This window comes from Pleurodeles waltl, chromosome 4_2 (genome assembly GCF_031143425.1).
Source record: "Pleurodeles waltl isolate 20211129_DDA chromosome 4_2, aPleWal1.hap1.20221129, whole genome shotgun sequence".
In the NCBI taxonomy this organism is placed as follows: Eukaryota; Metazoa; Chordata; class Amphibia; order Caudata; family Salamandridae; genus Pleurodeles; species Pleurodeles waltl.
In genome coordinates, this window is record NC_090443.1 from 67,589,362 (window position 1) to 67,612,903 (window position 23,542).

Below are 23,542 nucleotides of genomic sequence, written 5' to 3' on the forward strand. Positions count from 1 at the left end.
ATATTCATGTTTGTCAGATTAAATATTATGAAGGACTTTGACCAAATCAATAAACATAGCATTGGCAGGATTATTGAAAGAGCTGAAAACTTTCTTGAGAGCAGCATCTTTTGCCCACCACCTTGTTTCTCCAATGATCTGAACTGTCCGACCATCCTTTGCCAGCTCACACTACACATCCATCCTTTTATATGACTCACGGAGAAAGACCACAAAAGAATGTAGCAGTCCAAAGAAAGAGGTGGAAGCTGTAGATGCCTAGGTCACATCAATAAATACAAGGTTTAACACATGTGTATAGCACCAGACATGTATGTGGCTTGGAGATTCTTTGCTTAGCCGAGTACTGAGTCCTTTGTACTGGCTTTCCATGTTGGAAGCTCCATCAGTCGAATTTCCAATGTTTTTAACTATGTCAACACCATTTTGTTGAATTGCAGTTTGTACCAACTTGAATAATTCTTTTCTGACATATCGGATGATAACTGAACACTGGTCAGTAACAGTTATATCTTGAGTTGAGTCAGTCTGGATTAAGTATATACCCGCGTCGTGAATTTCTTTGGTAATATGTCTTTTTATCAGTTTAGAAATTGTTTCTATTACATAGCCAACAGTGGACTTTGACATGAAAGTCACAGACGCACCATGGCCACCTTTCTGTTTTGCTTCGGAAGTGAGAGACTCAATGTGTTGTTTAAGAGGTTGGTCATATTTTGACAGGAGAAGGATGAGTTCAAGAAAGTTTCCATGATCAAAGCAAATCATTATCCAACTCAAAAACAGACTCTGATTTCTCACCATAGCTGAGCCCTCTTTTACCAATCACTTTAATAACTTCAACCACATGCTCTAATATTTCCCTCCTTCTTCTGACTTGTAGTGCACGATTTGTTGTCTGCCGAGAGAAGAGGAGAGTGGTTATGTCAACTCCAGAGCTGGTCTTCATGTATCAATATGTGCATCTTTTGTGGAATTGGGATGCCTCATGCTCTGTAATGCGCATGTACAAGTGCCTAACATTTTTCGGCCCTCAAATAAATAGACCACTTTCTTCACATGTGCTAAATGCCAAGCAAACTGTGCAAAAGAAAACTTTTTGGATTTCTAAAGAGCTTAACCAGTGTTGCATACTCCCATCCTTTCTCATAAATGCCAACTGCCAATTAAACTGTTGACTTTTGGAAGGTTGGATCGGGTGATACTGAAAGAAGTCAGAAAGCTTATCATGTCTTGGCCTTTGAAAGAAGAAGTCAACTATTTGTGATTGGTCCATTCCTTGTGTCTCTGTCATATCTTGGATCCCAGCTTCTGGCAGTAAGATGGATACAGAGCTCCCTGAAACAGTGGATTTAGTTGCTTCAACTACTGGAGTGGCCTTTGCACTAGCTTCTGTTGCTTTCTCCGCATTTGCTGCAGGGATTGCAGAAGCACTAATTTATGACTCCTCCTCACTAGTTACACCTTTAATTGCATCAGTAGACAAGACTCCTGCTTCCTCTGTCTGTACATCCTTTGTTCTTTCAGAATCATGTTGTTCTATCATTTGCTTGCAAGTGCAAGTGGCGTGTTCTGTCAAAGTAATGGGCATAATATTTGCTGATGTACAAGCACTGTAATACAGCTTTTTGGTCTGCATTGTGAACATGTCCAAAATGTTCTTGTTTTTTCTCACTTCTTCTTCAAACCATCATCTCTTCTTCTCTCATAATTTTTCAGCACCCCCTTTTTTTGTTCTATTCCATTTCTTTCATAGGCAAATAAAACGTTCTGTTGTTTATCTCATTAATTCAGGCTAAGTGAGAACAACCTGAAAAGAAGAAAAATAATAACAAATACATGTTCTAGTGCAGCCTGGTTATTTGCTAAACATAATTTGTCACATTATTTTAACAGCTTTACATTTTTTAGTAAGAACACTGCACAAAGAAAGTTCTTTAGGCCAGTGATACTTAAAGGAAATACATTTTAGCCCAGTGATAGTCAAAGTACGACTCCAGTGGCCTTATGCAGCCCTCCTGACCTTAACTTGCAGCCCACTGGTCAAGAGTGGCATTCGGCTGCTGTTTACTTGACTCAGCACTAACATTAACCCCTTTGCTGCCAGGCCTTTTCCACCCTCAGGTGCCAAGCCTTTTTTTGGCTATTTGGGGCAGTTCGCACTAAGGCCCTCATAACGTTTTGTCCACATAAGCTACCCATGCCAAATTTGTGTCCTTTTTTCCAACATCCTGGGGATTCTAGAGGTACCCAGAGTTTGTGGGTTCCCCTGGAGGAGACCAAGAAATTAGCCAAAATACAGCAATTCTTTTTTTAAATGGGAAAAAAGGGCTGCAGAAGAAGGCTTGTGGGTTTTCCCCTGAAAATGGCATCAACAAAGGGTTTGTGGTGCTACAATCACCATCTTCCCAGCTTTCAGGAACAAGCAGACTTGAATCAGAAAACCAAATTTTTCAACACAATTTTGGCATTTTACTGGGACATACCCCATTTTCACTATTTTTTGTGCTTTTAGCCTCCTTCCATTTAGTGACGGAAATGGGTGTGAAACCATTTCTGGATCCTGGACAGCTAAACATTTCTGAAAAGAAGACAACATTCTGAATCCAGCAAGGGGTCATTTGTGTAGATCCTACAAGGTTTTCCTACAGAAAATAACAGCTGAAATAAAAAGAATATTGAAATGAGGTGAAAAACAGACATTTTTCTCCACATTTTACTCTGTAACTTTTTCTGGCGATGTCAGATTTTCAAAAGTAATACGCTGTTATGTCTGCTGAACTCTGGATCTGGGGATATATAAGGCTTGTAGGTTCATCAAGAACCCTAGGTATCCAGAGCCAATGAACAAGCTGCACCTTGCAAGGGGATTTAATTGTATACCGGGTATACAACAATTCACATGGTGAAATATAAAGAGTGAAATATAGGTATCAAGGAAACCTTTGTATTTCCAAAATGGGCACAAGATAAGGTGTTGAGAACCAGTGATTATTTGCACATCTCTGAATTCCGGGGTGCCCATACTAGCATGCGAATTACAGGGCATTTCTCAAATAGACGTCTTTTTAACATACTGTCTTAGATTTGGAAGAAATAAATATACAGAAGGACAAGGGGCGCTAATGCCCGCGACAGGAAACACAACATGGACACATCACATTTTTACCTTGAAATCTGACGTGTTTTTTGCAAAGTGCCAAGCTGTGGATTTTGGACTCTAGCTCAGCCGATTCCTAGGTAAACCTACAAAGCCTGTGTATTTCTGAACACTGGACACCTAGGGGAATCCAAGATGGGGTGACTTGTGGGGCTCTCACCAAGTTCTGTTACCCAGAATCCTTTGCAAACCTCAAAATGTGGCAAAAAAAAACACTTTTTCCTCATATTTCGGTGATAGAAAGTTCTGGAATCTGAGAGAAGCCACAAATTTCCTTTCACCCAGCGTTCCCCCAAGTCTCCCGATAGAAATGGTACCTCATTTGTGTGGGTAAGCCTAGTGCCCAGACAGGAAATGCCCCAAAACACAACGTGGACACATCAAATTTTCACAAAGAAAACAGACTTGTTTTTTGCAAAGTGCCTAGCTGTGGTTTTTCGGCCTGTAGCTCAGCAGGCACCTAAGAAAACCTACCAAACCTGTGCATTTTTTAAAACTGGACACCTAGGGGAATTCAAGATGGGGTGACTTGTGGCGCTCTCACCAGGTTCTGTTACCCAGAATATTTTGCAAACCTCAAAATTCGGCAAGAAAAACACTTTTTCCTCACATTTCGGTGATTGAAAGTTCTGGAATCTGAGAAGAGCCACAAATTTCCTTCCACGCAGCATTCCACCAAGTCTCCCCATATAAATGGTACCTCAATTGTGTGGGCAGGCCTAGTCCCTGTGAAAGGAAATGCCCCAAAACACTATGTGGACACATCAAAATTAACAAATACAAAACTATCTGTTTTTGTGGGTGGGGAGGGCACCTGAGTTTTTGGTCCTAGGTTCAGCAGACATATTGGGAAACCTACCAAACCCAAACATTTCTGAGAACTAGACTCCAGAGGGAGTCCAGGAAGGTGTGACTTGCATGGATCCCCCAGTGTTTTCGTACCCAGAATCCTCAGCAAACCTCAAATGTAGCTAAAAAAATCATATTTGTCCCACATTTCTGTGTGGGATCACTGCACCGGCACTAATTTCCTACCACCCAACGTTCCCCTCAGTCTCCAGGGAAAAATGGGAAGAGTCAAAAACTTGTTGAAATTGAGGAGGAATCAAAGCAGGTCCAAAAGGGCAGTTTGGCAAAAATCATTTTTAGGCTGACAAGTGGGGTAGATTTTTTATCGGTATAGATGCGACAATGCTGGGTGGTAGGAATTTTGTGGGTTCTTGCAGATTCCGGAATGTTCCATCACAAAAATGTGCGGAAAATGTGTGATTTCCAGCAAAGTTGGAGGTTTGCAGGGCATTGTGGGTAAGAAAATGGTGCGGGTGTGTTGGACCTGGCTTTTTGACAGGGACATCCCCAAACTTTTTGCCTCCTTCCTCCTATTTATTCTGACCTGTTGTTGTTGGCTTTTGACCTCTGGGCCCTTTACCACTGCTAACCAGTGCTAAAGTGCATATGCTCTCTGTGTAAATTGTACTACTGATTGGTTTATCCATGATTGACTATTTAATTTACTTGTAAGTCCCTGGTAGAGTGCACTACATGTGCCTAGGGCAGGTAGATTAAATGCTACTAGTGGGCCTGCAGCACTGGTTGTGCCACCCACCTCAGTAGCCCCTTAACCTTGTCTCAGGCCTGCCATTGCAAGGCCTGTGTGTGCAGTTTCACTGCCACTTCGACTTGGCATTTAAAGGTATTTGCCAAGCCTAGAACTCCCCTTTTTCTATACATAAGTCACCCCTAATGTGTGCCCTAGGTAACCCCTAGAGCAGGGTGCTGTGTGGGTAAAAGGCAGGACATGTACTTGTGTGGTTATATGTCCTGGTAGTGTAAAACTCCTAAATTTGTTTTCACACTACTGTGAGGCCTGCTCCCTTCATAGGCTAACATTGGGGCTGCTCTCATACATTGTTGAAGTGGCAGCTGCTGATCTGAAAGGAGCAGGAAGGTCATACTTAGTATGGCCAGAATGGTAATATAAAATCCTGCTGACTGGTGAAGTCGGATTTAATATTACTATGCTAGAAATGCCACTTTTAGAAAGTGAGCATTTCTTTGCACTAAAATCTTGGTGTGCCCTTCAATCCACGTCTGGCTAGGTTTAGTTGACAGCTCCTTGTGCATTCACTCAGACACACCCCAAACACAGGGTACTCAGCCTCACTTGCATACATCTGCATTTTGAATGGGTCTTCCTGGGCTGGGAGGGTGGAGGGCCTGCCCTCACACAAAGGACTGCCACACCCCCTACTGGGACTCTGGCAGACAGGATTGAGCTGAAAGGGGGCTTGGTACATTTCTTAGAGACTCTTTGAAGTCACCCCCACTTCAAAGGCACAACTTAGTATAAAACAGGGCCTCTGCCCTACCTCATCAGACACTTGCTGGAGAAGAAACCTGAACCAGAAACTACATCCTGCCAAGAAGAACTGCCTGGCTGCTCAAAGGACTCACCTGTCTGCTTTCTACAAAGGACTGCTGCCTTGCTGTTGCCCTGCTGCCTTGCTGAACTCTTGTCTGGCTGTGAAAGTGCTCTCCAAGGGCTTGGATAGAGCTTGCCTCCTGTTCCTTGAAGTCTCAGGACCAAAAAGACTTCTCTCTTTTACTTGGACGCTCCGTGCGCCGAAAATTTCGACGCACAGCTTGTTTCGCGGCGAGAAAAACGCCGCACTCCGACGCTGATCGACGAGACGCTCTTGGGACGATCGAAGATCCGACGCACGGCCTCGCAAGGACAACGCCGCCCGACCTCTAGAGGAGAAATCGACGCGACGCCTGCCGTGAGATCGTAATTTCAACGCGCAGCCCCGCAGATCGAAGTCTAGAGGAGAAATCGACGCGACGCCTGCCGTGAGATCGTAATTTCGACGTGCAGCCCCGCAGACCGACGCGCAGCCGGAGAACAAGCAGGAAAATCCACGCACAGACCCGGGACATCTGGTACTCCCGCAAACCACAGTAAGAGACTGTCCGCGCGCCGGAAAACGACGCCCGACTCCCCGCGTGGAAAATAACGACGCAAGTCCGTGTGTGCTGAGGAGAAATCGACGCACACACCAGTTTTCCACGCACCTCTTCTCCTGTGGCCCTCTGAGGAGATTTTCCACCAGAAACCAGGTACTTTGTGTTTGAAAGAGACTTTGTTTACTTTCTAAAGACTTAAGACATTTTCTATCACTTCTCAGTGATAACTTTACAAATTCGTATTGCAACTGTGATCGTTTTGACCTGAAGATACCCAGATAAATATTATATATTTTTCTAAATACTGTGTGGTGTATTTTTGTGGTGTTATGCTATGGTGTTGTATGATTTATTGCACAAATGCTTTACACATTGCCTTCTAAGTTAAGCCTGACTGCTCGTGCCAAGCTACCGGAGGGTGAGCACAGGCTGATTTTGGATTGTGTGTGACTTACCCTGACTAGAGTGAGGGTTCTTGCTTGGACAGAGGGCAACCTGACTGCCAACCAAAAACCCCATTTCTAACAGGGTGCATGTGAAGCACACAACCCTGGACTCACCCAGATGTTCAGTTTTCAGATGTGTCTAGGTGTCGTAGGGCAGCAGAAATGCTCAGAGAGACATCAAAGGAAAGGAAAGGCCTTTTCTTTCCTTTGATGCCTCTCCCGCCCCCTGCACACGATTGGAAAAGAAATGCTTTTGCATTTCTCTTTAGATCTTCCAGCACAGTGGGGGTGGCCTCTGATGAGGTCAGCACGCGATCGCATGCTGACGTCATCAGACGTCACTGGGAGGTGGGTGGTGATGCAGGGGTGGAAGCGGAAGTGATTCCCCTTCCATCCTTGCCCTGGAGGGTGGGGGGGGGCGAGGCTAGCGCTCCCCCCATGACATAACAGGTCAAGGACATAACAGTTACGTCCTTGGCGCCTCTGCGCCGCAGTCAAGGACGTAACGATTATGTCCTTAGCAGCCAACGGGTTAAGAGATACTAAATAAACCGGCAAAGTATGTATTGAAAGATTAATTGAAGTTAAATAAAGAAAATAACTAGGGTATCCTGCATTGCTTAACTTTAGATACACGTTTTTTTAAAGATAACTTGCAGCTAAAGTTTAAAATTGTGATAAAGTCTATTTGAAATTCAAATAGTGTACTTCATTACCAGGCAGAACTGCTTCTCCTTTGTACATCAGATTATATCAGTGCATTGAGAAGTATTTTTAGAGTGATCGTTTTAAAACATGAACTCTTCCCTGCCACCCTGACAACAATTCCAGTAGTGTACCAAGAGGCAAGTCATTTCTTGTGTGCAATTTTTGGCTGACCTGGGTTTCTACTACACATGAACAACATTATAATTTATTAAACCAAACACAGGAGAACGTTTTGTACAGCATGCACCCTGAAGTCATGTATTTTGAGTCCCTCATATGTGATAATGAAGAAATAGGAGAGAAAGTGAAACAAAACTATTGCCTAGGATCACACAATCTGGTTAAATTAAGAAACTGGAATTAATCCCAAGTTTTTTGGTTTCACATTGTGTAATTCAGACACTAGATGTACAGGGAGTGCAGAATTATTAGGCAAGTTGTATTTTTGAGGATTAATTTTATTATTGAACAACAACCATGTTCTCAATGAACCCAAAAAACTCATTAATATCAAAGCTGAATATTTTTGGAAGTAGTTTTTAGTTTGTTTTTAGTTTTAGCTATGTTAGGGGGATATCTGTGTGTGCAGGTGACTATTACTGTGCATAATTATTAGGCAACTTAACAAAAAACAAATATATACCCATTTCAATTATTTATTATTACCAGTGAAACCAATATAACATCTCAACATTCACAAATATACATTTCTGACATTGAAAAACAAAACAAAAACAAATCAGTGACCAATATAGCCACCTTTCTTTGCAAGGACACTCAAAAGCCTGCCATCCATGGATTCTGTCAGTGTTTTGATCTGTTCACCATCAACATTGCGTGCAGCAGCAACCACAGCCTCCCAGACACTGTTCAGAGAGGTGTACTGTTTTCCCTCCTTGTAAATCTCACATTTGATGATGGACCACAGGTTCTCAATGGGGTTCAGATCAGGTGAACAAGGAGGCCATGTCATTAGATCTCCTTCTTTTATACCCTTTCTTGCCAGCCACGCTGTGGAGTACTTGGACGCGTGTGATGGAGCATTGTCCTGCATGAGAATCATGTTTTTCTTGAAGGATGCAGACTTCTTCCTGTACCACTGCTTGAAGAAGGTGTCTTCCAGGAACTGGCAGTAGGACTGGGAGTTGAGCTTGACTCCATCCTCAACCCGAAAAGGCCCCACAAGCTCATCTTTGATGATACCAGCCCAAACCAGTACTCCACCTCCACCTTGCTGGCGTCTGAGTCGGACTGGAGCTCTCTGCCCTTTACCAATCCAGCCACGGGCCCATCCATCTGGCCCATCAAGACTCACTCTCATTTCATCAGTCCATAAAACCTTAGAAAAATCAGTCTTGAGATATTTCTTGGCCCAGTCTTGACGTTTCAGCTTGTGTGTCTTGTTCAGTGGTGGTCGTCTTTCAGCCTTTCTTACCTTGGCCATGTCTCTGAGTATTGCACACCTTGTGCTTTTGGGCACTCCAGTGATGTTGCAGCTCTGAAATATGGCCAAACTGGTGGCAAGTGGCATCGTGGCAGCTGCACGCTTGACTTTTCTCAGTTCATGGGCAGTTATTTTGCGCCTTGGTTTTTCCACACGCTTCTTGCGACCCTGTTGACTATTTTGAATGAAACGCTTGATTGTTCGATGATCACGCTTCAGAAGCTTTGCAATTTTAAGAGTGCTGCATCCCTCTGCAAGATATCTCACTATTTTTGACTTTTCTGAGCCTGTCAAGTCCTTCTTTTGACCCATTTTGCCAAAGGAAAGGAAGTTGCCTAATAATTATGCACACCTGATATAGGGTGTTGATGTCATTAGACCACACCCCTTCTCATTACAGAGATGCACATCACCTAATATGCTTAATTGGTAGTAGGCTTTCGAGCCTATACAGCTTGGAGTAAGACAACATGCATAAAGAGGATGATGTTGTCAAAATACTCATTTGCCTAATAATTCTGCACTCCCTGTATATGCCTCGCTTCCCTTACACTCACCTTACCACCAACAACCCCCCCCACACCCTGTCTGGACCGACACCTTGCTGGTATTAATGCAGCCTTTGGTGACATCACAGACTGAACTTTGTGGGTCTTGAAAATAATGATTGTGGTTACCCATGTTCAAGCCTATGTCATAACATAATACAATCTGGAATGAAGCTTCAAAAACATTCCTTGGGTGAATTGTGTACATTAATAATACTCGGTACATTAAATTACAACAACATTTTACGTGTAATTCTGTGTGTAACCAGCCTAGTCCGCGCATTTTTAATGATACAGTAGGGTGATTTGGTTGATGTTTAGTGAGCTAACACATAATATCACAGTAAAGCACATGGGCATTGTGTTTGCAAGTGTAGCTTTAGTTATGTTTACTAACGTCATTCTTACAGCAACAATGAAAACCAAAGCACTGTTCTGAGTATTTTCACCATTCTATTGGATGAAATCTAATAATTTCCACCTTAGTTCTCTTCCCCGCCTTGTCCCTCTTCCCTCTTTCTTTGTGTGCACTACTCTGGTTTGATAATGCTCCCCAGCTGGGTAGTAGCAATTGCACAGCTGGGGGATAAGAGGAGTTGAACAGAGAAGTAAAGAGACAGTATAATGAGAGAGATGAAGTAACCAGAAATGAGGTAGAATAGGTGTGATGGGGAGAGACATAAGGAAGAGACAGAAAGGTCAGATAGCCAGAAGAAAAGATACATAGGTAGAGAAAGAAGAAGAGGTAGGTAGATAATGAATGTAAGAGATATGGGTAATACTTTATTGTCATGGAAAAACATATGCAAACCTACAAGTGCACCTTCTTCTAAAGAGATTATGTATCAAACACCACACTGAATTCAGAAGAAGCAATAAACACTCACTGTTCTTAGAATCACGGTTCAAGTGACCTGCAGCTAACTAGTGATATTGATTAAAGTATTCCAATTGTGTAATAATCCCTTACAAGTCTTCACATGCCCCTCCATGTGTAAGACACATATTGTAGCACCAAATGTAAAGCATGTTCTGTGGGCCACATGCATGATAAGAAAACACAACCAACCAGAACAAATTGTGCAATACCAAATGGCCCTCCTCTTGCAGGCAGAATAGAGCCACTTGTTTGGTCATAACAGGACCTAAGCCCTTAAACAGATCTGAGGCAATTATCTTGCTGCAAAGCTCCTCTATGGATGGCAATAACCATGAAAAACATATAAAACAAACAAAAAGGACATGTAACCTCAAGATGCTGGAAGAGGCTATCCTGCTGCACAGAGAAAGAAGTATCAAGGCCCGTATTTATACTTTTTGACGCTAAACTGCGCTAACGCAGTTTAGCGTCAAAAAATTTTGCGCCGGCTAACGTCATTCTGAAGCGCCATGCGGGCGCCGTATTTTTGGAATGGCGTTAGCCGGCGCAAGCAGACCGGCGCTGCCTGGTGTGCGTGGAAAAAAACCACGTACACCAGGCAGCGCCGGCGTTGGGAAAAATGGCGCTAGGGCGTCTTAAAAATGGTGCAAGTCAGGTTGACGCAAAAAATCGCCTCCACCCGATTTGCGCCATTTTTAACGACGCCCAGACGCCATTTACATGACTCCTGTCTTAGTAAAGACAGGAGTCATGCCCCCTTGCCCAATGGCCATGCCCAGGGGACTTATGTCCCCTGGGCATGGTCATTGGGCATTGTGGCATGTAGGGGGGCACAAATCAGGCCCCCCATGCCAAAAAAAATATATAAAAAAAAAAAAATTATACTTACCTGAACTTACCTGAATGTCCCTGGGGTGGGTCCCTCCATCCTTGGGTGTCCTCCTGGGGTGGGCAAGGGTGGCAGGGGGGGTCCCTGGGGGCATGGGAGGGCAGCTGTGGGCTCATTTTGAGCCCACAGGTCCCTTAACGCCTGCCCTGACCCAGGCGTTAAAAAGAGGCGCAAATGCGGGTTTTTTTGACCCGACCACTCCCGGGCGTGATTTTTGCCCGGGAGTATAAATACGACGCATTTGCGTCGCAGACATTTTTTTGGACGGGAACGCCTACCTTGCATCTCATTAACGCAAGGAAGGCGTTCACGCAAAAAAATGACGCTCTTTACTCCTACTTTGGCGCTAGACGCGTCTAACGCCAAAGTATAAATATGGCGTTAGTTTTGCGCCGAATTTGCATCGAAAAAAACGATGCAAATTTGGCGCAAACGGAGTATAAATATGCCCCCAAGGCCCGTATTTATACTTTTTGACGCTAAACTGCGCTAACGCAGTTTAGCGTCAAAAATTTTTGCGCCGGCTAACGTCATTCTGAAGCGCCATGCGGGCGCCGTGTTTATTGAATGGTTTTAGCCGGCGCAAGCAGACCGGCGCTGCCTGGTGTGCGTGGAAAAAAAACACGTACACCAGGCATCGCCGGCGTTGGGAAAAATGGCGCTAGGGCGTCTTAAAAATGGTGCAAGTCAGGTTGATGCAAAAAATCGCCTCCACCCGATTTGTGCCATTTTTAACGACGCCCAGACGCCATTTACATGACTCCTGTCTTAGTAAAGACAGGAGTCATGCCCCCTTGCCCAATGGCCATGCCCAGGGGACTTATGTCCCCTGGGCATGGTCATTGGGCATTGTGGCATGTAGGGGGGCACAAATCAGGCCCCCCTATGCCAAAAAAAAATTATAAAAAAAAAAAAAATTATACTCACCTGAACTTACCTGAATGTCCCTGGGGTGGGTCCCTCCATCCTTGGGTGTCCTCCTGGGGTGGGCAAGGGTGGCAGGGGGGGTCCCTGGGGGCATGGGAGGGCAGCTGTGGGCTCATTTTGAGCCCACAGGTCCCTTAACGCCTGCCCTGACCCAGGCGTTAAAAAGAGGCGCAAATGCGGGGTTTTTTGACCCGACCACTCCCGGGCGTGATTTTTGCCCGGGAGTATAAATACGACGCATTTGCGTTGCAGAAATTTTTTGGACGGGAACGCCTACCTTGCATCTCATTAACGCAAGGAAGGCGTTCACGCAAAAAAATGACGCTCTTTACTCCTACTTTGGCGCTAGACGCGTCTAACGCCAAAGTATAAATATGGCGTTAGTTTTGCACCGAATTTGCGTCGAAAAAAACGACGCAAATTTGGCGCAAACGGAGTATAAATATGCCCCCAAGTTTGCTAATTTTGCTTGGGCCTCGAGCAGGGCATAGATTAGAATGAGGCTCAAACAATTCTCTTTTGAGAAAGCACATTAACAGAAAGTCTTAAACATATCCTGAAATCAACACATAGAGATGTTGGCACATTCTGGCCTGGAACCTAAAACAGAGTCAAGTCAGAATGACCTACAAACTACAACCAAAAACTAACCAAATGTTTTTGAATAATATTCCTGGCATTTGGAGAAATAAGTCCTTTGTCTGCATTTTGGATGAGGCCTTTAAAATACAGGGAGTGCAGAATTATTAGGCAAATGAGTATTTTGACCACATCATCCTCTTTATGCATGTTGTCTTACTCTAAGCTGTATAGGCTCGAAAGCCTACTACCAATTAAGCATATTAGGTGATGTGCATCTCTGTAATGAGAAGGGGTGTGGTCTAATGACATCAACACCCTATATCAGGTGTGCATAATTATTAGGCAACTTCCTTTCCTTTGGCAAAATGGGTCAAAAGAAGGACTTGACAGGCTCAGAAAAGTCAATAATAGTGAGATATCTTGCAGAGGGATGCAGCACTCTTAAAATTGCAAAGCTTCTGAAGCGTGATCATCGAACAATCAAGCGTTTCATTCAAAATAGTCAACAGGGTCGCAAGAAGCGTGTGGAAAAACCAAGGCGCAAAATAACTGCCCATGAACTGAGAAAAGTCAAGCGTGCAGCTGCCACGATGCCACTTGCCACCAGTTTGGCCATATTTCAGAGCTGCAACATCACTGGAGTGCCCAAAACACAAGGTGTGCAATACTCAGAGACATGGCCAAGGTAAGAAAGGCTGAAAGACGACCACCACTGAACAAGACACACAAGCTGAAACGTCAAGACTGGGCCAAGAAATATCTCAAGACTGATTTTTCTAAGGTTTTATGGACTGATGAAATGAGAGTGAGTCTTGATGGGCCAGATGGATGGGCCCGTGGCTGGATTGGTAAAGGGCAGAGAGCTCCAGTCCGACTCAGACGCCAGCAAGGTGGAGGTGGAGTACTGGTTTGGGCTGGTATCATCAAAGATGAGCTTGTGGGGCCTTTTCGGGTTGAGGATGGAGTCAAGCTCAACTCCCAGTCCTACTGCCAGTTCCTGGAAGACACCTTCTTCAAGCAGTGGTACAGGAAGAAATCTGCATCCTTCAAGAAAAACATGATTCTCATGCAGGACAATGCTTCATCACACGCGTCCAAGTACTCCACAGCGTGGCTGGCAAGAAAGGGTATAAAAGAAGGAAATCTAATGACATGGCCTCCTTGTTCACCTGATCTGAGCCCCATTGAGAACCTGTGGTCCATCATCAAATGTGAGATTTACAAGGAGGGAAAACAGTACACCTCTCTGAACAGTGTCTGGGAGGCTGTGGTTGCTGCTGCACGCAATGTTGATGGTGAACAGATCAAAACACTGACAGAATCCATGGATGGCAGGCTTTTGAGTGTCCTTGCAAAGAAAGGTGGCTATATTGGTCACTGATTTGTTTTTGTTTTGTTTTTGAATGTCAGAAATGTATATTTGTGAATGTTGAGATGTTATATTGGTTTCACTGGTAATAATAAATAATTGAAATGGGTATATATTTTTTTTTGTTAAGTTGCCTAATAATTATGCACAGTAATAGTCACCTGCACACACAGATATCCCCCTAACATAGCTAAAACTAAAAACAAACTACAAACTACTTCCAAAAATATTCAGCTTTGATATTAATGAGTTTTTTGGGTTCATTGAGAACATGGTTGTTGTTCAATAATAAAATTAATCCTCAAAAATACTACTTGCCTAATAATTCTGCACTCCCTGTAGAGCTAAAAGCTTGACTGTGACCCAAATGACTTAGTTTAATTTTGAAAAAAAAAATGGTTAAAAAATCCATTAAAATGTTCCGTCTTGCTTCATAGAAAAGGATCGGCTAGCAATACACTGCATTTCTGGGTCCCTTGGTTCTGGCAAGTCAGTAAAGCTTTGGGGCAGACCTACTGCACTGAGCCTAGTGCAAGTTGTCTGGATGTGGTGGGACTGCGATTGCAGAGCACTAGATGTGGCTTTGAGTACTGCTTTACTCAGCCTGCTTTGGTCAGCTCTTTGGAGAGTGGGGTGCCAAAAGGATTAGATGGCCCTCTTGAGTAGGAGCTTTGCCTTATGGTGCATCTGGATAGATTAACTAAAAGGTAAAGGCTGGGTGAACACTCTGTAGTTCTGTATGAGAGGTTTGGGACTGCCTTCTGCCTAAGACTCAGGAGTTGGACTTGACCACTGAAAGCCTAAGCATGGATTCCTTCCTCCTGGGAATGGAAGGAAAGGGATGAGGTCACTCAAAGCCTAAGCATGGATTCCTTCCACCTGGGAGGGAAAGGAAAAGGTTGGGCCTAAACAAATGAAGAAGTAAGCTGAAGCAGCAGCCTGTTGAAGCAGGTCTTCTGGGCACCTGGGGGCTGGGCAGTTCTTCGCTTTAACCTCCTGCTGCGACTTCTGGGAAAGATGGTCCTGGTGGTGGGTGTTGTAGATTCCAACCTGAGGTTGTCTGATGCAAAATGTAGGCCTGCTGCTTGAATGTCCCTCTCCTGACTAACATGGGTGTGGTAATCAGGAGGCGGGGTGGAAATCTATGCATTCTCACCCCCACTTCAATCCAGAAACTGCATCTTACTGGCTGACTGAGGAAGGGTGTGTGGTCAGAGCAGCGAGGTAGAAACCCATAGGCCTGCTGTTTTCCCACTCATGCAGGCAGTGAGGGAGGGATGTCGCCATATGGAGGTGAGGCAGGACATTTTTATATCCCTTTCTGTTGGGAAGGGAAAACCACGAACATCAGCCAAGAAGATTCCCGACTGCATGCTGAGGAGGGAGTCAGTGGAAAATATGAACACAACAAAATGTGGTTATCCTAGTGCAAGCTGATCCTCCCTGAGCCAATCAAGTCTCCATAACCACTCTATCTCAAATGAATTTAATTAGTTTTATAGCATCACTCATACCAGTGTAGGTAGGGTGTCAGAGCATAGAGATAATCAATCCCATGTGTGTAAATCAGTTAATAGGAAATGTTACATAAAACAGAGAACTACAAGGTATAGGAGTCAAAGGTCACCCATACTGGTATGCAGTATAGTTAATAGTGTTTGTTTTGGAGAAGCACAAACTCTGAATTAAAAATGTAACACCAGGGTTGTGGGTTCTCTTTAATAATAAGAATTGATTTCTACCCAAATGAACCCTTTTTGCAACATTAGGATAATGGAAGACTGGGGGAAAAATCATGACACTAATCTATATCTTGCTATTTGCATGCAGCTTTTAGATGACAGTTAATAGCTTACTGTTCTGTATTAGGATTGTTTTAACTAATAAACTGCAAGTAACAAAAGGATCTCTCCGACAAAAGCAGTAACACTCTGACCTTTTTAATTATATGCACTTTGCGATCTGCATGGTACACGTTCTTTGCAGCAGACATTTACATAGTCACCCTTTTATGATGTCAAAACTTCCACTAGATAGAGCTATGATCTCACTCCAGAAAGAACACTAATCATGCATCTTGACATTTTTATTGTTGCCTGAAATTTAACTGGAGGTAAGGAACCATGGCAGGAGGTGCTTTTGAAATCACGGTACACTGGCATCGCCCTACAGCCAGCCCTGTACAGAACAACATAGTGGCCCCTTCTTTTACTCAAGCCCGTTAGTGCCTCAGGGCAATGGCCTGGCAAGGGAGAGGATTAAGGCAAAACACAACTGCTGGGCCATCCATGTGGCAGGTGGGGGCTGAGGTGAAGATGGCTAATGGCCACAAAATCACCTGGCCCCCACTGCGAGGCTCCAGCATAAACCCATTTTCCCCGCCCACCATGGGGAATGTGCAGTGCCTTGGGGCAAGGTGGCAAGGAAAAGCATTGGTTCTGGGCTGTGTACGCCCTGGGGGCCAAGGTGAGAATGGCTCAATGCCAGAGCAGCACCTGGCCCCCAGGAAGGCAGAATCTTGCACATAATCAACCCCTCCACAGCCCACCATTGCCTCAGGGTGATTGCCTAGCAGGGGAGGGTGTCAAGGAGAGGCCACAGCCGCTGATCGACGACCGGCCACTTCACTCAGCACGAGGCTGCCTTGTTCCCCTGTCTAGTGCCCTCTGTGAGCTGGGAAGGAGAAAAACAAACCGGTCCACAAAGGGCACTGAGACACCGGCCCATCGGCCAATGCCAGAATGCCCGCTTTGCCAATCCGTCCCTGCTACAGCAGCACTAAGGAGATATGCAGCATGTAACTAGACACTAGCACTAAATTAGTTCACCTGACCCTGAAGTGTCCTCAGGGTGGCATGTAGCACATTAAAGACATTTGCATATTCTGGTACCAAACTAAGCATAGCAAGACAGGTAGCACACCACAAGACACTCTCCATATTTGTTAGCTCCTGAAGAAATATCAGAGAGGACAGCTGTATCAAATGCTGGAGACAGATCGAATAGCACTAAGGCTGCCCATTGCGCCTGGTCTACTTGCATTTGCAGGTCATCTACCGCTGTTACAAGGGCCATCTCTGTGCTGTAAAAAAGGTGAAACCCAGAGGGAGATGTCTGAATAGGCTGTTTTCAAGCAACCAGTCTGATAATAAAAGGTTGACATGTTTTTCCGCAAGTTTTCCAGCAAAAGACAGGAAGGAAATAGGTTGGTCGTTTGACAGCATATTAGGGTGCTGTAGCTTATTTTAGGAGCGGTACCTCCAAGGCGCCTTTCCACTCCACAGAAACAATCCCACTATTAAGAGAGATATTACAGCTGTCCAGCAGTGGTGGACCAAGGACCTTTACGGCTGCTTTCCACACGGAGGGTGGCAGAGGATCCAATAGGGATCCAGAATTTAGAGCTAATGAGAAAGATGTAAAATTAACAGATGTTAATGCTGCCTATTTTTCAAGACAATTTTTACAGCACAGCTCATCCCACTTAGAAGCCGTTCTCAGATCTTTCAACTTCAGCTGTGATAACGGAGGACCAATAACTGTCTCATCTAAGATGTTTGACACGTCTACCGGTTTTAGCGTTTGCAAGATGGTAGCAATTTTGTCATCAAAGAAATCCGACAGCCTGTCTGCAAGCCTCTGAGAGTTAGCCTTTTTATTCCTAACACTCTTTGGGGTGGGGAATTGGTAAATATTAGTGAACTTTTCCTTTGAGGAGTTTTCTGCATCCAGAACTATGGCCATAAAGAAGGCTACTTTAGCAGCAAATACCTGCCTTTTTTTACCATCAATGCCTCAGTTTGTCCCTTGCGATGCTGCAACAGTCCACCCTCCATTCAACATACCCCCCCACCCCAGAAATCAACATCAAGAATGGTACACAATGGCATATGTATGGGCGCTGCCTTTATAACGACTCTGCTAGGAGGCAAACTCCATGATACAGGGGAACAGTGGTTGTATCATTGTCTACATCCGGTGTGTGTGTGTGGTTGCTTCCCTTCAGCTTCCACAGTTTTCTTGCCTATCACATAGGTCTGGTATGGTCCCCAGTAGTTTTTAGGGCGACTCTGTGGAGGGGGTCAACTCATTATGGGGGTGATTCAGACCTTGGCGGACGGCGGAGGCCGTCCGCCAAGGTTCCACCGCAGAATGACCGCACCGCGGTCAAAAGACCGCGGCGGCCATTCAGACATTTCCGCTGGGCCGGCGGGCGCTCTCCAAAAGAGCGCCCGCCGGCCCAGCAGAAATGCCCCTGCAACGAGGACGCAGGCTCAGAATTGAGCCGGCGTAGTTGCAGGGGTGCGACGGGTGCAGTTGCACCCGTCGCGTATTTCAGTGTCTGCAAAGCAGACACTGAAATACTTTGCGGGGCCCTCTTACGGGGGCCCCTGCAGTGCCCATGCCATTGGCATGGGCACTGCAGGGGCCCCCAGGGGCCCCGCGGCACCCCCTACCGCCATCCTGTTCATGGCGGGTTTCCCGCCATGAACAGGATGGCGGTAGGGGGTGTCTGAATCCCCATGGCGGCGGAGCGCGCTCCGCCGCCATGGAGGATTCAATGGGGCAGCGGTAAACCGGCGGCAGACCGCCGGTTTACCCTTTCTGACCGCGGCTGAACCGCCGCGGTCAGAATGCCCTCGGGAGCACCGCCAGCCTGTTGGCGGTGCTCCTCCCGTGGTCGGTGACCCTGGCGGTCACCGACCGCCAGGGTCAGAATGACCCCCTATATGTATCAGTCTGGGTTTTACAAGTTGTCATATCTGCATGCCATTCTCTCACAGTGGGCAATGGCCCATAAGCCCATCGCATTGCCATCCTTTGCTTGGCCCATGGCCACCAGTTGCCTGACTCCTACCTCTACTCCTTTATCATAACCGAGCAGGGCCAGCAACGGCGTAGAAGTCAATCTAGTTCCAACAATGCACTCCACTTGCAGAAATACTGTTGACCAGAATCGGTGTACGCCAGCGCAGGTCCATGTCATTTGTAGAAAGCCAGCATCTCCCTCTCTGCAACTCGGGCAGTCAGCTCTGGCATGCAGTCCATATTTAAACAGTCTATGAGTAGTGTAGTATACTTGATTAAGGTATTTAGAATAGATCAATCTGTGTCTCACATTTAAGGATATAGAGCGTACAACTGAACAACAGGATTGCCATTGAGTGTTAGTCAAAGCGATGTCTAGGTCCCTTTGCCAGTCAAGTCTAGCTTTAGTTAGTCCAGGCCTGTGTGCTTCCTGTGCAAAGACATATAATTAAATTACCAATCTACCATGTGCTGTCTCTTGTATCAACCAGGAGAGTGCCTGCATCTCAGGGGGCTCTGGAATGTTGTCACCCACAAACTCGCACATAGTGTGCCTGGCCCTGAAGTAGTGGTATCTGATAAGTGGAGTCAGAACCACAGAGTGTTCCGCGTAGGAGTCCTAAGGTTGCACTGTGCCATCCTGAAAGAAGTCTCCCATAGTGACAATGCCTAGTTTGTGAAATGCATTTACCACGCCTCTGTCCTGATCTAATGGAAATCATGCACACCAGTATACCTGTGGTGAGTATAATAAGGAGAGAGTCTGACTAGTCATGAAGCCATGCAATGTGTATGTTGTGGTGTTCAAGGAATCAAAAGTGCCATAGTGCTGTTTGGGGGTTGTTACTAGGAGTCACCCATGTTGCTCCAAACTGGTCAGCTGGCAAGGAAATCTCAAGCCCCTTCAGAAAAAGAAAAAGGAAATCGCACCCCATGCAACATACAGATTAATATAACAATAATCACAGCCCCCCCCCTTCCGGTCCCTGAAGCCAATACAGTGAAAGCGGCAAGACTGGACGGATTCCCCAGGGGACAGTTCTGTCTGTGAGTTTGGCACTCCAGCCCCCACCACCATTCTCAGGGGATCTTCCATGTGGGGCTGCTTGCATAGTAGAATGCATGAGGAGTAGCGAGGCAATCGACTTGCAGCAAACCACTAGGCGAACATTCTGATGTCTCCCTCACGAGGGAGTCGAGGCATGCGAGTTACGTTGACTACCAACTGCCACTCTGTGTTTCAGAAAGACCTGCAATTGTTTATAGTTGCTGAAGAGCAGTGGTTTCTCGTCGACCATTACACAGAGTTTGGCTGGGTAGAGCATACGGTATTCCAAATGAAGTTCCTGTAGGTGGCGCTTGGCTGGTAGGAACTATCTACTTTACTCTTGACCATGTTGGGTAAAGTCAGGATATAAGGAGATATCTGAGCCTTCATGTCTTAGGGTTTTAAGCTCATGTGCTTTCCTTAGGGCCGTGTCCTGATCTCTGTAATTTAAAAGTTTTGCTATAACTGGACGAGGCGGTGTCCCCAGGGGTGGCCGAGGTGCCAGCTATCAGTTTGCCCGCTTCGCCACAAACATGTCTGAGAAAGTTTTGCAGCCCAGTAGTGTAACGAGGAGTTGTTCAATATACAGTTCCATATTGTCAATGGCTGTTGATTCTGCAATGCCCTCCACACGTATGTTTTTCCTGTGGGAACGTGCCTCTATGTCCTCGACCTTGCCTTGTAACCCTACAAGCATCTTGCCCATCTTGGATTGTGTTGTAGTGATGGTAGTGTGGTCATCTTCCACCTCAGATATTTTGCACTCAGCTATATCAAGGCCCTCTGCATGCTTATCAAGACCCTCAGTCATCCTCTCCATCATAAAGGACAGTGAGTTAATTTTACCCTCTATAGTGGCTAAGCTTGTTACATAGCTGAGAGGATATGTTTCAAATGAGGCTCCACGCAAGTATCAGGGTCTCCCGAGGCAGCCCTCGCATCTTCGGTGTGCCTGTTTGTGGACCTGGGAGTTTTGCGCTATTCAAAATGTAACTTTGATTGTGTCTTATTTGCGTTATCCATCTTTGGTGTACAGGAGCCAGCTAGTGTCCGGTGGGTGATAAAAAGCACTGCTGTGTCAGTCTGTCGCAAAGTGGAGGGTAGTAGAATTATCCACCACCCAGAATCTGGGTAGTTCTGCACAAATTCAGAAAGGGGGGGGCTTTTCGTCACTAGTTCCTCAGGATGGTCTTCAGCGTTATGAACTGGCAGTCAGGTGAGTACGGGGCAACCTAATATAATGTAGCAGGAAACAGCCAGCTTGTATATGATCGCACCGGGGGGGCAGCAACAGCCAAGTCTCACTGAGAAAGTTTGTATGCACTTACTGCAACCGCTGCACCCAGGCCCTCGGCTCTTCTTACCAGCCATCGCATATGAGGCCAAGCTCTTCCCGGGCTCCCACCACCCCAAACAGCAATGCCGCAATCCAGTCAACCGGCAGTGGTCGCACACTAGCAGATCTCACCGTGCCAGTCGGTATGGGCGATCAGTCGATCCCAGTAGTGATTGAGGGTCTCTCCTTTAGAAGCTGCCTACCAGGGTTCTCCCACCACCCTTTTCCTCAGCCATCCATGCCAGGGCGCGCTAGGCAGCAGCTCCATCTCAGCCAACAGGCCTTGCACAGCTCCTGCCCAGCCACGTAAATCAAGTCAACAGGTAACCGTCTCCTGAAGGCAGTATCGGTACCAGGGCCAACTCGCGGTACTGCAGTATGGGATATACCTCGGACCCACAGGTCTTTGGCTACGCAGCAGCGACTGCAATCTCCACCTTTAGACCTTCACACTGTAGGATCGGCCCGTGCTCCTCATCCGGCAGTTCGACTTCACAAGGGCAACCTTTCTCCCTACTTGGGGCGTCAGGCGTAGTCTGTGCCCGGGTGTCAAAATTTGAAACGTTCTAGATATCTGGGGCTGTAGGATTGTTCAGAATTAAGCAGCAACCACAGGAGCGAGATTAGCATGCAGCCATTTTGCAGCCCGACAAGCTCTGCCCCCAAGTCTCTCCAGTTTCTTGCTGCCTAGTTTGGTTTACCTCAGGGACGATGAGTGCCAGGTGCCGATGTCATGAGACTTGTTTTCTTGAGCACTCTACGTGGCAGAATATCATCAAGTACAACCTCAACCCGGGTCAAAAGCCTGAGCAGCCCACGTCCGCTGAACCCGATCTCACAACTGTCTTTAGCCTTTGTATTAGGTCCAGGATGGCTAGTTTGTCCCACAGACACAACTTCTGATTCTTTTCTGGTAAACTAGCATGTGTCTTATGATTGAGAAACATATGTTATGTAGAGCCTGAAAGGAACCAGCTGATAGTCTGACCAGACTAAAGGGAAGGCATATTTGCCCTATATAAAACTTTCGGTTGCAAAGATCAAATCTAGTGTATACCCCTTAATGTATGGAGGGCCTGATGGCAACAACTTCAGACAACATGTAGCCTTGCCAGCAATGAACTTCTCAGACTACAAAGACGTTGGTGTGTTTTAGGGAGAGTAAAATTACTGGGTCTAAGAAGGGATCACAGAAGTGTTCCGAAGTCCCCAGTGGGGGATAAAGATCAGCCCACTTAGTGGGCAGTTTTCTGGGAAAATAAGTGAATCCTAAGGCTTCCACAGAAACTAACTCTGGAGTTTAAAGATCATTCGTATAAACATATGTCAAAAAATGACTGCCACTCCGGCGTCCTGGACGGGCTCAATGTATGTTATTAAAAATGGGTAGACACATTACGCTAAGATCTGGACCACACTGAGTCAACCAGGTTTCAGTGATGCATAATATATCAAAAGATCCCTCTCACAATAGGTCATGTGTCTCCGCGGCATGTTTAACTGCCGACCACAGCATTTAACAGGCCACATTCAATAGGTTTGACAGTAAGCCTTTCTCTCTCCAGTTTACAACTTATATTCATACCCTCCACCATTTTCTTCCCCTGTAGCTCCCTAGCACGTGCTTCCCAATATTTTGAGAGTTGCAAACTATCCGCCAGCATTGCATAACTTCACGTTTTGATTTCTAGGTTAGTCATGGAATGTGATTTCATCCTCTGGAGTTCTCAGAGAACCTCATTCAACACCACCGAGGACTCCGTCTACCTACAGCCCAGCCCAATCTCTAACATCCTTTTCCTTGTATAGCTGACCTTCACATCGGATCCCCACCCCTAAATGGCATAATGGGCAGCATGGCTAGTGCTGTGCACTACTGGTAGGCGGGTGGGCGCAGAAGGGCTTGCCTGCGGCCCTTACGCAACTGTGGAGTATGCAGCACATTCCAAAATACTGGGACCAGGTTGGTAAATTTGGCCCGAAGTTGCACATGAGATACATACAGATCATTCCAAGGCACTGGTCTCATGCATGTGGATCTGGCCCTGAAAACCCTAGAATGGACCACAGCATGTTACAAGATACGGGTGCGTTACATGTTTCTCTGGACATGGAGCAACCCTACAAAGCTATGTATCTCAGTGCAATACATCAGCACTGTATATGTCCACCTGGTCCTGAAGTAAGCATAGTAATGCGTGCAGCACATTATGAAAAGCTTGCACTAAGCATGCTTATCTGCCCCGGAAGACAACATAAGAATGCATATATCACATTTCAGTACTATGCATTTTCATGTGGCCCTGAAGCAGCCAGTGGGATGCATGACAGAGGTCATGAAAAGAAACAAGTACTATGCATGTTTATCTGGCCAGGAAACATCTTTGAGGAGCATGCAGAGTGTTGCATAGCACTAGCACCATGCATATTCA